Source organism: Cupressus sempervirens, chromosome 9 (assembly GCF_028749045.1).
Source record: "Cupressus sempervirens isolate cs-2001-9-10 chromosome 9, ASM2874904v1, whole genome shotgun sequence".
Lineage (NCBI taxonomy): Eukaryota > Viridiplantae > Streptophyta > Pinopsida > Cupressales > Cupressaceae > Cupressus > Cupressus sempervirens.
In genome coordinates this window covers 552,313,653-552,330,267 of record NC_143126.1, presented here as the reverse complement: position 1 = coordinate 552,330,267, position 16,615 = coordinate 552,313,653, and the positions used below count along the sequence as shown (strand labels likewise).

The 16,615-nt window shown below is 33.7% G+C and overlaps 1 pseudogene; it reads left to right on the top strand.

Annotated features, from left to right (window-relative positions):
- The first annotated feature begins 9,330 nt into the window (after positions 1-9,330).
- On the top strand, positions 9,331-11,114 carry LOC149539839 (protein CTR9 homolog pseudogene; annotated as a pseudogene).
- Positions 11,115-16,615: the final 5,501 nt, after the last annotated feature.

The window sequence follows — 16,615 nt, the reverse complement described above, 5'->3', positions numbered from 1 at the left end:
CAGTTTTGAAAACAGTCAAAAATGCTAGGGTTTTGGTTAACCCTTTTCTTTCAATTATTGAAAACTCATTTTTCAGTACTTTGTTTTCACATAGTTTATCATATGCATTATGAATTTCTAAGTCTCCTATGGCACCAATTTTGCAATTATAACATCTGTGAACATCTTGGACCATAACAACTTTATCCGAAATAATTGATAATGCACCTGCAGGGTCATTCTTGTATGCTACTTCTGGAATGGGCTTAAATTCAGGTTGTTTAACTTCGTTTCTGACCAACTGAACTTCATGACTCTCTATACCCTTAGTGGTTCCTAACCTAGATGCCATTGTTTTCCAAACTAGGGTTTATAATTTAAGCAATTTTATAAGTCCTACGTAGCTCGGCACTTAAGTAAAATACCTTAAATCGATGAAATTTGTCTTGAATCATTGTTGAAATCTTCACAAATGGCTTCTGAGCTGATCTTGATCTTCTCCACTCTTGTTCGGCTTTGCTTCTTGTTCAAATGGTGGGAAAATGATCAAAAATCAGATTTATGTACCCTTCAAAATAGAGTAATAAATGCTTAGTACGCTGCCAACCGTCTACTCGGCACTTGAAAGGTTTCATCACGACTCGGCTCCCATTGTGTTTTACTTTACTCGACTCCTATTGATATTTCATAGCTCGGCATCAACTATCAACTCGATCATTGTTAGCAACTTGGCTCCTGAAGGCAACTTTGACATATCTTCAAAATGTTCTCAATTTTGACTTAGCATCTTTGTTTATGCTGATTTCATTTTTGTAGTTCTTATATGTCTTGGGACTGATCTATGATGTAACTAGGTTTATCAATCCCTCACACTTGTTCTTTGCTTAATTTGATGAAGTGTGATCACTTGACCTATTAGGTGAAGTGATCTTTGTACTTGATGTGCTAGACTCATCTTTCTTCCTCCATGTCTTATTCATTTCACTTTTGATATGTCCAACATCTATCTTTGCCTTTCCATTGCTGAACTCAGAACTTGATGCCTTTGACCTTGTTGGGCAATTCCTGCTGACATGACCAGTTTTTAAGCAACTGAAACATGTGGTTTGACTCAACCATCTTTTGTAGTTCCCTTTAAAATGTGTTCTTATGTAGTTCTATGGGATATGTCCATATTCTTGACAATAGTGATAGCTGTACCTAGTGTTGTAATCCCAAAATTCATGGTTTGATGTCTTTGCTGGTTGATTTACTATCCACATAGGTTTTGATCTGCATTCAAATGCCCTATGTCCATACTTTTTGCAATTATAACAATGTCCATCAAATCTTTGAGTCCTTGTGACATTGGATTCACAATTTTGTGTCATATGTCCTTGCATATTGCATTTGTGACAAAAACTTTTGTGTATGTTTGATTGATTGAATCTTCTACTCCTGCACACATTAGCTGTATGTCCCTTCTTATTACAGAAATGACAAGTGGGTTTTGAATTCTTACCTTTATCACTTCTTTGTTCTACACTCTTTTATGATTCTCCAACTTCAGTGATGTTATATCCAAGCCCTGTTGTATCATGGGTTGATCTTGGAGATTTCAGTATTTGCTCAAAATATTTGATAGCTTCACTTGATTTGTTGAGATTTTATGCCAGCTCTCTTTCTCTGTTTAATTCATTCTGAATTTGTTCCGTCTGCATCTTCAAAGTAGAGATCTCAATATCTTTCATATTGAGTTCATGATGAAGATTCATCATTTGAGCAAGTGTATCCATCTGCATGTTTGATATCCTTGTCAATTCAGTACATTTTTCTTCAAGTCTGTTTTCAAGATTCCTTTTGTCATTTTCCATCATGACCTTATCATCAACTGCTCTTTTCTTTTGTTCAGTAATTTAACATATCATTATAGCCTGTGATTCATGTTCCATCTTGAGAGTTCTTATCTCATCTACTTGAATTTTATTTTTCTCCATCAGTTCTGCTATTGCTGCATCAAACTCTTTAGTGTCTCCACTGGAAAATATGTTGGTGGTATCAATCTCCTTGTAGTGTATATCATTTTCAGCTATGGCTAGATCCTTCCTCTTTTTTAATGAGTTTCTCAATTTGTTTTTGAATTCCTCCAAGCTATGTCGAGCAAGTTGCACATATATCACCTGATTTTCCATGATCTTTCCAAGTTTGAAAGCTTCCATCTTTAGATCTTTCCCTCCAAGTTGTTAGGCTTTTCCTTGTGAGAACCTAGCTTGCTCTGATACCAATTGTTGGAATATTCAAATATGGAAAGAGTACTTATGAGAGGGGGGGGGGGGGGGGGGGTGAATCATAAGTATCAAACTTTAGCTAATAAAACTTTTAACTGAAAGTATGTTGCATGCATGTAAATACATCAAATAAACATGTAACAAAACTCATGCATCAATAACTCATAACACCGGAATTTTGGTAAACCAGAAACCCTCCAGGAATAAGAAGGTAAAACTGGGGTGGGGATGATACCCATAAAAATTTACTGCAGCAATATTGTTCAACCACTTCTGATGGTTTACCCTGTTAAAGGCTTTACACTGTATTAATAATGACCTGGTTAGAGGATTTACAAACACTTAACATGAAGTGTCACCCGGTTAAAGGATTTTAATCACCTAATCAAAAGGTTCTTACAAAATAGCTGTAAAGCTAACCTATCACCATAGGATTTTCATTCTAATACAATTTCTAGAGAGTATTAGATATAATAAATTAGATAGATTACAATCCTCGATTGCTGAATACAGGCTCCTTTTCTGCCTTCTCCTAATCTTGATCCTTTGTGATCTGATAACTCTTGCTTCTGAAAATAGATTTGCTTATGTACCCTTGTATATCCTTCCATATGTATATTTACAATGAAATTTTGTCTTCCTTATAAAGACTTCAAAGACTTAGGGTTTGATTTGGATCTACGATCCATATTGAATCTCAATTTCCCGCTCAATACTTATCTTTTGGTGATTGGTTGCATGCCTTTAGCATTTTTCTTATTGCCTGCATGCAAATTTCATAGGAAAAATAAAAGTTTCGATATCATCATTAAATCCTTCAAGATTTACCTTCTGTTGGCTGCAAAAATGATTTGCATCATAGTTTGTGCAATTTCAAACTTTTATGTTGATCTACTGAGTTACTCGGCTCCTGAAGTATTCCTGATACTCAACACATGTTGTTTCTTGGATAGCTCGGCACTTGAACAAAACTGTATCACTCGGCACCTGTTGCACTCGGCACTTGTTATCACTCGGCACCTATTGTACTCGGCACTTGTTATCACTCGACACTTACTTTTGACCTTGGTTAAGTGTATTGACACTCAGTTGTCAAATTTATTCTTTAAGCTAACAGATTTATATGAATTAATTAACTACAATAAAATCTTAGATTTACCTCTCACTTTCCTCGGTCTACTTTTTCCCATCAAGTACTCCCCTTTGAATTTGTTAATTGAGTTGGGATCCCAAAAATGATCTACATGGATGTTTGCTGCAAACTTAGGAAGATATTTAGTAATGTACACCATGGTCTAGTATACCATATATCCCTCCACCATAAAACCCTCAGGATTTGCTCTCTGTCGAACCAAGCCTTTCAAAAGTTTCAAGTGCCTCTCAACCATCCACATTGACTTGGTTGGTACAGGTTCACACAATTCAATCTCCTCAACTTGATGTATGAGGTAGTGTTCTTGTGCATTGAAAAAACTTGGAGGTAGACACTTTTGCATTTCACACATCAGAAGAGGAATTTTTCTCTTCCAATATTTTATATCTTCTTTATTGATTTCTTTAGATGACAACCACCTCATGTATTTTCCAAGATCATATATAACCTGTTTGACATTGTTGGCAAAGTGGTGTGGGAGAGATAGAGGTAGAACGTACCGCAATATTTGTAAAATGATCTTGTCGATATTTTTTATAAAAGAATGCAATTGAAACTACATGCAGTATATAAATATATAGTGAATACAAAATAACATGAATTACCTTAATAAATGTATGCCAATCGTGTGTTTTCAACCCTGGCCCAAATTCACTTTTATTTGATATGACATTGTTTATGTTTGTAGCAAATCCTATGGGAAATCATTTTTTTTTTATGACTTCTTTTATAGCATTGCTCTACTGCTCTGACAATAACCAACTAAGGGCACTTGTATCAATCCGGTCTCCATTGTTATTTGGTCAAATACCATTTTTCATTGCATGGTTGGATTCTTCAATGTCACTACAAGTTTTGACAATTTGATCTTTGTCACGCCTTCCATCCAAGATTTTCCATAATTTCTTTGCTACATTCTTTCCAATATGCATAGGATCAAACAAATGCACAATTGGGAGTTGCTCGTAGTACGGCAACCTAGTAAATTGTGTAGGATAAATTTTTAGTCCTTTTGGAAGTTGGACATTGATGTCTTCACGACCTTCACAACCATCAATCACATCATCAGTAAAAGAAACACAATATCAAAATATAAATTTGAAACAAAAAGCATCAAATGGAATGACATTACCTCGATGATTTATTTTATTGTATGTCAACTTCCATAGGCGAGGTGTCATTCTCTGTGGCTTTGATGTAGTCTCTTCTAGACCATTGAAAATATTTTTTTCGATAATTCGGTACTTATGATTTCTATGCAGAAAGTGTCTATTCTCATCAAACACCTGCTTTCTTAAACTTTTTGAATGGCAAGATTTCGTCTTTGGACCACAAAATGGACATGCAAATTTACCCTTTTTTTGAAGACCTACAAGATCGTGTATAATTGGATTAAATGTGTTAACTTTGACATACCAAAAAAGAGGTGTCAAGAAGAGAACATACCACAAAAATGTGTTAGCCCAGGGGCATCATGTATTGTCCATACAAGCATTGCATGAAATTGAAATTGTCTTTGTCCTATTGGTCTACAAATGTCATACATAGTAACCCCATTCCATAACACCACCAACTCGTCGATAAGGGGTTCAATATATACGTTGATATCTTTGACTTGGTACTTACCTAGTTGAATGAGCAAAAACATTACATAATTATTTTGACCATTTGATGGATTAGTAATAATAAATTAATTTAGATGACCACTAAATCAAAAAATACCTAGAACAATCAGTGTCAACATTATGTGCTCTCTCTTTATGGAAAACCAAGGAGGTATGTTATTGTTGATAACAAAAATAGGCCACACTGAGTAAGTAGATCTCATCTCTCCATAAGGATTGACACCGTCTGTTGCCAATGAAAGCTTAAGATTACAAGCTTCTTCTTTAAAGTGTGGCCATTTTCCCTCTATTTCCTTAAATGTCAAACCATATGTAGGCATTCGCATAATTTCATCTTGACTTCTATTATGTGCATGGTAATCCATAAATTGTGCCAAGCTATTGCACTTGAATAATCGTTGCAGACGTGGAATAATGGGAATATGTTGAAGAACCTTGTGAGGCACCTTTTTTGTTAATCGATCTGATTGATATCTACTGATATGACAAGTAGGGCATTGTGTTACAAATTCATGCTGTTTATAATATATAATATGATCATTCGGACATGCATCTATTGTTTGATACTCCATTCCAATATCTTTCATGATGGCAGATAATTCTCGGTATGAGCGAGGTAGAATGTTTGATGGTGGTAACAAACACTCACCTATCAACCTACGACCAAAAATATAATTTCTTAATTTAAAGAATATTAATTGCTACACGAACCCAACGTTAATTGTAAGGGAACTACGAGTAAAATAATGAAAGAAGATGGCATACCTTAACATACGTGTCATTGCTACATTGGATAAACCATTCATTACCTTCAAGTTCACCAATAGCAATACAACGGTAAGAAGAGTTATTTTGGAGCCTTCATATAGGGGTTGCTCTGCCTTCTCAAGTAAAGGTACATCAAACTCTACATCATCATCACCATCATCATCATCATCATTATCATCTTGGTCATCGTGATCATTTTGATCATCGTGATCTTCATCATCCTAATCTTCTTCCATGGTATCATTACCTTCTACTTCAATATTCACACCTCCATGTTTCCTCGTTTGGAAATCCACATTCTTCGAATTGTCATGGCCCATAACATGAAACTCAGGGATGTTGACCTATATGAAAATGATGACCTTATATTAACCATGACCATGATGTCATCATAAAATCATGTCTCATGTAATTTATAAACTATTAAAATACATACCAATGGGCGATACTCATTTCCCCCTTCAATGTGACCATGTTGCCTACAATGTTTCTCAGCTGTTGTGATTAGATATCTTCGAGTCTTTAAGCCCTTACACATTTTGCAAGGACAATAACATTTTCCATCACCTTTTCTTTTTAAGTTAGACCACAGTCTAGCAATTGCCTCCCTCTTTTTTTGTGCATTGATATTGTCATACATGGTCTTTCTTGAATGGAATGACTCGTTGGTGGAAGAAGGATGATTTTTTTGCAACATGCAAATGGAGTAATAAGAGGAAGACACATATAAAAAGGAGTTAGGTATCTGAACCAAGTAGGAGTTAGGACATGTTGGAGTGGGGTCAGCCCAAGATATTTTGGAATCTTGAAGAACTTGGTAAAGGGTATTTGGAAAAGTGAAAATAAACAAGTATTTTTACAGCTACAAAGGAGGAATCAAGAGCATTATAAATAATGAAGAAGAAAATTAAATCCATACAACTTCACCTCTATTTACAATTTGACCTTTCTGCAAGTGAAATATGATAATATACAAAATTTCCAATCACATTTTCACTTAAAAAAGAACACCAAATATACCTTTGCTACAATATCTTCTTCAAATTCTTCGCTATCAGATTTTTCAGAACTGCAAGCTCCTGTGTAGAAAAAAGATGAGATGTACTAAGTAATTTTTGATGGGCAATATTTAAACAAATCGACTATCAAAAAAATAATTTATGAAATTTAGTTGCTTTATTATGTACTGAAGACTTGGCAAGATGTTCCCAAGTCTATCTATAGAATGCCTATCTGCATGGTTGTTTGCAAATAGTCTAGTATGGTGTTGCTTTTGAACAACAACAAATGTCACTAGGGCCTTAAATTCATTGACTGTGATTTTAAGAAAAATCTATGGCGAGACTTATTTTTCAGATGCATGATCAGAAATGATTTCCACATTGAAAAGTTTTATGAGAATTCCTAGGTTCAACACCTATGTCTTTTCTAGGGCTTATATCATCTCTTTTTTTGAGCTTATGAAAGTGAAAAAGTATGAGAAGGGTAGACTTTAGCAATGGCTATTTCTTTTGTTATTATTCCATTGTTTATTATTTTTCTTATCTCATATCTATGTTTATTTTACATTTTTTCATTTCCACGTAAATTGTGGCCTGAGGGGCCACACCTTTTTATATTGATTTAAGAAAAAAGATCACACATAAGGGTGCATCTATAGCTAACTACTTAACATCTAGAATTATATTAACAAAAAGGTTCATATTCATTCTCAAACATATTAAATTGTACATCAGCATAGCCACCAGGGCTAGCCTCCAAGAGCAATCTAAAAAATTTCCACTATTCAGAAGGGTGACAAGAATCATAGTCCATCTTGCAAAAATCATTTTCTAGACCGCTACAGAGGCTTTCTCAAGAGTATAGAGAATATCCCAAGCTTCCATCTAATTTTTAGAATGAGTACTTAAGGAAGTAGAAAAGAAAAACTAAACAAGGCTTAAAGTTCCACTACTAGTACCACCCATTCCTGTTGGACGTGGATTACTCCTTCAAAACCCATCGATATTGATTTTGAGGAAATCATTTGGGGGGGGGAGACACTAACCTAAATGGTTCACTTTCTTGACTTGCTAAACTCTAGGACCAAACCTATTTTGTGAAGAAAGAGAAAAGCATTGATCCAAGTGATTAGCAATGTGGAGATCCAAATGAACAGTTGATTGAGATAGCTCTTATTTCGACAGACCACCCTCTCATGAAATCTCATTCATATTATAATCTTGCACGATCTTATCATAGCAAAGGTGATTATGAAATTGTTGGCCGCTACTACTATTTGGCACCCTCAAATTACATGTTATGCTTTGATGTTGGTGTTGCCATTCAGAAGTTTTCAACTTCAACACTTCAAAAGAAAAAATGTATTGTTGATGAGGTTATGAAAATGTCACCTATGCAAATAAATGTTACTTATACAAATTTCGGTTATGACATCTTGTACATATGTTACTTATTCTAGTCTCACTTAATCAGTATCGCTTTTAAAATTTGTAAAACTAATATTGTTCTTCAAACTTACTCTTTTGTTGGTTTAGAGTCAACAATTTATTTTTTAAAATTAAATATTTATATTTATATTGGAAAAGGTAGAAACAAATACTTATTGATTTAACTCAATTTATAATTGTTATTTAAATATTTCTTAAAATAACATAATCCTTAATCTTTTTTTTAATTCTCTTCCAACTATCTCTATTTAGTGCCTACCATGTTTATGTGCATGTTTTTTATGTGTTTTGGATAATAAGTCTAATTTAATTTGTCTATGGACTAAGACCTTAAATTATTGAGCTTCTCTTTGCTTTGTGAAAACTATAGCATTCTCTACTTAACAGGGCCAACCACGTGAAGGTGGAAGCTCATCATGGCCCCTCCTAGGAGTCTCTTATGACCCTTTATGACATTTTAAGAGATCTAAGATTTATTCTTAGGGATCGTAAATGGTTGTAAAGGGTCATAAGAGATCTTAGGACACAACAACTAAGAAATATAATTGTAAGCATCATGGTCACATTTTTTTGGAATCAATGTAATTGAGTTGTATACCCAAGCGACGAAGTGCATCTAGAAAATGAAACTACAATCTATTGGGGTTGAGACAAACCTTATAAAACAAAAGCATCTAGGAATGATCACTTGCCAATATATGTTAAATAGATTTGTGGGAGGACCTTTTATTCATGACCTACATCTTGTATTCATGAGCTAGAAATGATCGCTTGCCAATAGTTGTTGAATACATTTGTTGGAGGACCTTGTATTCATGAGCTACAGATGTATTTAGCAACTGTTGGCAAGTGATCATTCTTACAGATGAATTAGACTTGGAATCAAAGGTGTGGAAGTTGCTTTGCATTGCTTGGGTACCCAATTACGTTTCCAAAAAAATGTGACCATGATGCCTACAATTATGTTTCTTAGCTATTGTGAAATCTACGTATTTGATAGGAGAAGCATTTGAAGTTTATGTTGTGAATCCACTAAATAGGGTCAAGATTTGATTTGGGAATGTTGGTCAGATGATCTGTGAGAAAAAATGGACCTACAGATGGAGAGAGAGATAATACAAGTGGTAGAAAGAGCCATGTCATTTGCAGGACACCACCATCCTTTTGGTAGATCAAAGGAAAACATGGTAAGGACTATAATACACATTGTCCTCAAGAATATTATCTAGGAGTCTTTCTATCACTTGTATTATCTCTCTCTCCATCGATCTCTGAACTCTTTCTCTCAAATCATTAGACCATACTATTTAATCTTGCCAGGCTGTTTGAACAGCTACATGACACTGAAAAAGCAAATCTTTTGTACAGGCTAATATTGTTCAAGTTTCCTGATTATGTGGATGCATATCTATGACTTGGAGCCATGGCCCAGGCTTGAAATGAGATCCAACTAAGCCTAGAATTGATTGGGGAGGCACTTAAGGTGGATAAAACCTCAGTAAATGCGATTACCATGCTTGGCAACCTGGAACTGAAAACAGATGACTGGCTTAAAGCAAAAGAAACAATTAAAGTTGCACAAAATGTATCAGATGGTAAGGATGCTTATGCTGACATTAATTCTCTTGGAAAATGGAATTATTTTGCAGCTTCACGCAATGAGAAGAAGGATCTAGATGTAGAGGGAATACATCTTGATAAGGCCAGGGAACTGTATTGTAAAGTGTTGGCTCAGAGACCTAGAAATGTCTATGTTGCAAATGGGGTAGGTATTTTGCTAGCCGAAAGGGGTCATTTTGATATTGCAAAGGAAATTTTCACACAGGTTCAAGAAGCTACAGCAGGAAACATCTTTATTCAGTTGCCTGATGTGTGGGTAAATCTAGTACATGTTTACTTTGCACAAGGACAGTTTGAGCTTGCAATGAAAATGTATCAAAATTGTTTGAGGAAATTCTATTTTGGCACTGACACCCAAATTTTATTATATTTAGCTCGATCACATTATGAAGCAGAACAGTGGCAAGATTGTAAAAGAACATTATTAAGAGCAGTACATTTGGCACCCTCAAATTATATGTTATGCTTTGATGTTGGTGTTGCCATGCAGAAGTTTTCAATTTCAACACTTCAAAAGCAAAAATGTACTGCTGATGAGGTTCGTCAAGCAGTGTCTGAATTAAAGAATGTGCTCTGTGTGTTTAGACAACTGTCAATAGTGCCAAGCCCTCATACACATGGCTTTGATTAGAAGAAGACAGAGTTGCATGTGGACTACTGTAAACACTTGCTTGATGCTACCGAACTTCATAGAGAAGCAGCAGAACGCGAAGAACAGCAAAGCCGTCAAAAGCTAGAAGTAGCACGCCAGCTTGTCCTGGCTGATGAGGCAAAATGGAAAGATGAGGAAGAATGAAGAATTATGATGGAAAGGAGAAAGCAAGAAGAAGAATTGCAGCGGGTGATGCAACAAGAGGAGCAATTTGAACATGTGAAAGAATTATGGAAGAGTAAGCGTAAGGACAGGGATGATGATGATGATGAGGCTGGTCAGTCTGAAAAGAAAAGAAAGAAGGAAAAGAAGAAAAAGAAGAAGGATAAGGATCACAAGGCTTATGATTCTAATATGGAGGAACCTGATATTGCCATGGAAAATGAGGCAAATTATATGAGTGATAAGGCAGAAGCTGATACAGAAAATGCCCAAGATCTTCTTGCAGCTGCAAGTCTAGAAGACTCTGATGATGGCGAGACAAATTCTCTAGTTTCAGCAAAATCATGAAGGAGATGTGCATACACTGATTCTGAAGATGAAGAACCCTTATAGAAACAGAGTCCGAGAGAAGACAATACTTTTGATGATGATGTCTAGGCTTCCTGAGGATTAACTAAATAGATTCCAAGAGAAGATGATGCATAGAGTGATGATGGATAAGCTACCTAAACATTTAGTCAATCAAATATGCCTTGTCCCTTCAAAATCTATTTGACATTGTTCCAAGTCAAAAACATCAATTGAATCATCTGTATGGAATCTTTTCTTTTTTTCCATTTATTGTTTTATATGGGCAACCTATTCTTGTCCTTATTCTAGAACATTTTCTGTGTTCTTCAATGTATATGCTTTATCTTCCTATCATATTCTAGATTAGAAGAACACACAATTAAAAATAGATTATCTATTTTCTTGAGGTTTAACCTAACAGATTCCAAGATAAGATGATGCATACGATGACGATGGATAAGATACCTCAAAGTTTAGTCAATCAAATATGCTTTGTCCCATCCAAATCTGTTTGACGTAATTAAATGAGATCTATTCAAAAAGCCTCAAACGAATCATCTGTAGGGCATCTTTACATTTTTTCTGTTTATTGTTTTTATGGAAGCCTATACTTGTCCTTTTTTTATATCATTTTCTGCGTACTTCAATGTATATGCTTTATCTTCCTATCAGAGTAACAAGTAGTTGGTGTTGTTGTTTCTATTAGTGTGAATTATGCAAAGTAGCCAATTGTGTTTGATAAGAAACTCAGTGTCAATTCAAACGACATCCATTTCAAAGGAAGAAGACCGTAATCTATTTCTTCAAGCACTTCTTCTTGATGTGATAAATCAGTAGATATAAATAGAAACTAAACTTTGATCAAATTAGTACATACAGTTTGAACCTAGAAGACTTTTATCTAATTCATCAATTGTATCAATATTAATCATACCATAATAGAATAATACTAAAAAAATAAATTACAAATTACAATTTTCATACCAGCACTTTTCATGGTGATCCACAAGAATCACCAAATGCATTGCAGAATAAAAAGGTAAACATATTCATATTCTTCAAAAGTTTTCAATTGCTTCCATCTAATTAGTTTCACAATAAAAATTCTATGAATCCAAAGTTCTGAATCAGCAAGACAAAAGATTTTTAATAAAATGTATGAGTTAGAGCTTCAACCGAAGATTTAATTCTAACAATTAAGCAACATATATACATTCAGGTTTTATACAACAAAAAGAAGGCAAGATTAGAAGTGGTTTAAGCTTCTATGTGCACGATCGTAGCAAGAATGAAAGAAATTTTGTTCATGTAGATTTCATTTTTTTTTTCACTCACAGAGATAAGTCGGAGTCTTGTTTCAAAGCGTAATCCTGCAAGAAAGGGGTCTAAAACATAGGAGAAGAAGTAAAAGAGAACCGCATATTGGAGATATTACATGCATAACTAAAAAGAAAAAAGTGTATGAGTTTTCAAACACTTGCAGACATACATGATAGTAACCAGACCCAAATAGCTATACTCATGAAATGCCAACAAAAATATCTAGTGAGAAGTCTCTAAGAAAATGAAACTTGATTTCTAACATTTGAGATACTTGCATGTGAGTTACAAATTGAAATCTTCTATAGGAAAAAAAGTAAGGTTCAACAATAATAACAGATTTTCAGAACCCCATGATTTTCTTCCAACTCCTACAATGAAGATGGAAGAATTATATGCAGAGAATAGAAAGGAAAAACATAACTTTTTCTATGGAGGAAATAACCCACTATATACCTTTAAAATGGTGAAGAATGCCCAAATGTTTAGTAGGAAAAGCCATGGATTCTACTCCAAACATAAAAATGAAATGCTACAGGAAGACGATAAGGGGTTTGTTATTATAAAGGTTTGAAAGCAATAGGATACCATATTCTCATTACTCAAACATAGTTACCTTCATATAAAAAGTATGGAGAATATGGCGAAAAGCTCTAAACAATAGTGGCAAAATCATCCAAAAAAAATTCCAGGAAACTGCATGAAGGCTCAGTAAAAGAATCAGTGATTATGTTCAAACCTTAAGGAGAGGCTCTTTGTATTTGAACTTTTCATATTCCAAAATATTGAATGGTGAAAATGATTCGTTTAAGGTTGAAAAAACACAACATATATGCTCCTCAATTCCTTTTTCATAAATTTAGGAGTCCGAGTGCATTGATGGGATTTTATTTTTTCCAAGTCCATGTTAATAACACAAACCGTGGGTGTTTAGTGGGGTCTTAATTTTATGTCCTTAGAAAATGCCTCAATTGCTAAGTGCACCCAGCTACACTCAAAGCTGATTAAAGGAGCAGACGAGCAGCTGAATATAAGAAAAATGCAGTGAAAGCCGCCCATACAAAAAACAGAGAGGAAGCTTATTGAAGAGGTTCCCATCTCACGCATAGATTAAAGACAGAGAGTAGGCCAATGAAGAAATTCATGCAAGTGATAGAAAGTTGTGGCCATTGTGGGAGATTTCAAGGCGCCATCAAAGAGAAGTCGCGTTAAGAATGTAGCAGGAATTAAAAGGGAGAAACAAGCCAGCTAGGGGAGGCATTTTCATAGCAAAGAGTAGCCGGTAGAAAGTTTAAACACCTTTTCTAAATGGGAAGTCAAAAAGAAGAGCAAAAACGCCCATAACATGAATGATCAATACATAGCAATAAGTCGCAACAAAGTTTAACACACCTGTGCCCTTGTGCCCTTGTGCCCTTTTCGCGCAAATGTTGACGCAGACGTGCCCTTGTGCCCTTTTTGCGCAAATGTTGACGCAGACTCGCAGACTCACAGCGCAAATGAAATGTGAATTACATTTTTGCCTCTCTTTTTTTGTTTTATGCTGCCGTGTTGGTCGCAATTTTGACCAAAGTAATTCGTCACAATTGCAACCAACATGGGCTAGTTATTAAAGAAAAACAAATTTTTTATTTATAACACGACCAACCAAACCATTTTAAAAACTTAGTCGCAAATTTTGGTCACCATTTAGGGTTAAATCCACTAGTGTCAAACATCAGCATGGCATCACAAACACATAACCCCCGAGCCTCTGGTAACATCCTAAGACTGGTCAACACTCTAGAACAAACCCCAAAACATAGACAGTACACAAAAAATAGAGTGGTCTTATAGTTTGGTTTGATTTGAAAACATATTGACGAGTTAAATGTGAGGTTTTAGTCTTTGTGTTCAACGTATGTTTTCAAGTAGAAGAAATCTTAGTTTATTCTACAAGTCAACTCGTTTATTAATTTGGAAAAAATAGAAAATTACCCCCATTTATATTAAGTCAATTTTCCCTAATATATTCTAAGGATAATTTATGTATTTATCTTACAATTACTAAAATAATCCCAATGGATTTTCAATAAAATAATTTGCAATTTTATTAAAATCAAAATTAAATAAGTTCTCAACCTTATCAACTAATTTTCATTATTAAATTTATTAAATTATATTAAATAAAATTATATTATGTTAAATTAATAATTTATTAATATAACTATATTTTAGTTAATTATTAATAATTAAAAATATTTATTAATTTATAAAACTATTTTTTTAATTATTAATAAATGAATTTTATTTAAATTATAATTTAAAATATCACATAATATAAAACTTTATTAAAATCAAAAATTTAAAATAAATTTTTTTTTTTTTTAAATGCATATAATATAAAGCATTTATAAAGGCCCACGTGGCCTAGCTTGCAATGACAGGTCTTACTGCCGCCACCGGCAGCAATATTAACTGCTGTCGCGGTAGGCAGTAAGGCCTGCTACCACAACCTTAAATAAATTGTGAGCGGTGTGTGGGGAATGGGAGGTGGGGGTGTGGTGGCCCCGCCTCCCCCGATAAATTACTTTTTTTTTTATTGTTTGAATTTACAAACCAATTCAAACAATTTTTTTTTAAATATATCTTTTTAATAACATTTACAAATATAAGCTAATAGAAGAATTACTATCAATCATTCTAATTTCTCATTTTAGAATTTTCTCTCTCAAAACCCTACCTAGATTTAATTTCTCAATTTTAATTCTACGGGAGGAGGTTTGCTCAAATGTTTTAATCTTCTCATATACAGACGAAAACAATATGCATATCAAAATTTTAGATAGCAAGATTACAAGATTTGTCACAATAAAACACAAACAAAAAAACCACAGTCACGAAGAAGACAGGAAAGGAAAGAGTGTATTCAATTATGCAAAAAGTCACAAGTGTCTACCTGGACACTAATGCTAATCGCTACACCCAAGAAGTTTATAGAGAAATTCCTCCTCTTAGAACCTTCTCCTTCCCGAAAACTCCTTCCTTCTCCAAAATTTACTCTCAAAATTTGCCTCTCCCAAAAATGAACCCTCTAATTGTGATAAAGAGTTATCTCCTTTAAATCAAGGCACTAATTGTGCGTTCACCCCCGAGAACTCTCCACTCACTAGACTCGAACTCTATATTAACTTTTCTTAATCTTTCCTTTATCTTTTCCATGCACATTAATTGCATTATTAAATTACTTTATTTAATTTTACTTGACTCCTCTTTTAATTAATTTTATTAAATTTAATCTCATGCACGCACTTTATGCAATTAAAATATCTTTATTAAATTCACTTGTTTTATTAATTTCTTATATTTTAATCTCATGTATACATCATGTGAACTTAAAACTTTTAATAAATTAATATATTTTCACTTTTAAATTTATTTTTAAAACTTAATCGAAAAAATATTTATTAACTTAAATAATAATAATATGTAGCAATTATTTAAAAATGAACTTTAAATATATATATATATATATATATATATATTATTATTAAATTAAATAAATATTATCACATTCTAAATTTATTCTTATAACTTTTATCTTCAAATTTAACTATTTTTATTCAATTAATTAAATATAATTAAATATTAAAATATCATAATAATTTTCCATTAAATTAAATCATTAATTTAATCTTTTAATTATACTTAATTAATAAAAAATTTACCAAAGACTCATTAAACAGCATACAAAAACCCATCAAAGAAAAATACATACAAAATCAAACTAAAGGGTTATAATCACGAATTAATGTCATTCGACGCATTTAGAGGGTACACAACTCAAATACTTGTCCTAATTTCCTAGGACAAATGGCTTAAAGGTTTAGGATTTGGACTTAATAATTTATCTCCCCTCTCTTACCATTGAGATAATGTGATAGGGTTCGCTCATCCTGGCAATTCAGGGAAGTCGATACCCGGTACCTGCAACCTGCATAAAATCCACACATGTATAAACATAATATTCTAAGCAAAATAGGCAATAGTAGGAAATGGTGCATTATGTAGATCCCGACTAGCAGGTGACTATGACTCTCTTCCTTAACCACATCAGAAATGCCATACATAAAGAAAACAAACACGCACACTATACACATGCAGTATGGGGTAAGTATCCATAAGAAAACACGTATGATAATCCATCTAACTAATTATCATCAATAACTGAAAATACTTTAATAATCATCATGCATACATGAAGTATAGAGTACTAAGTAATCTCATCA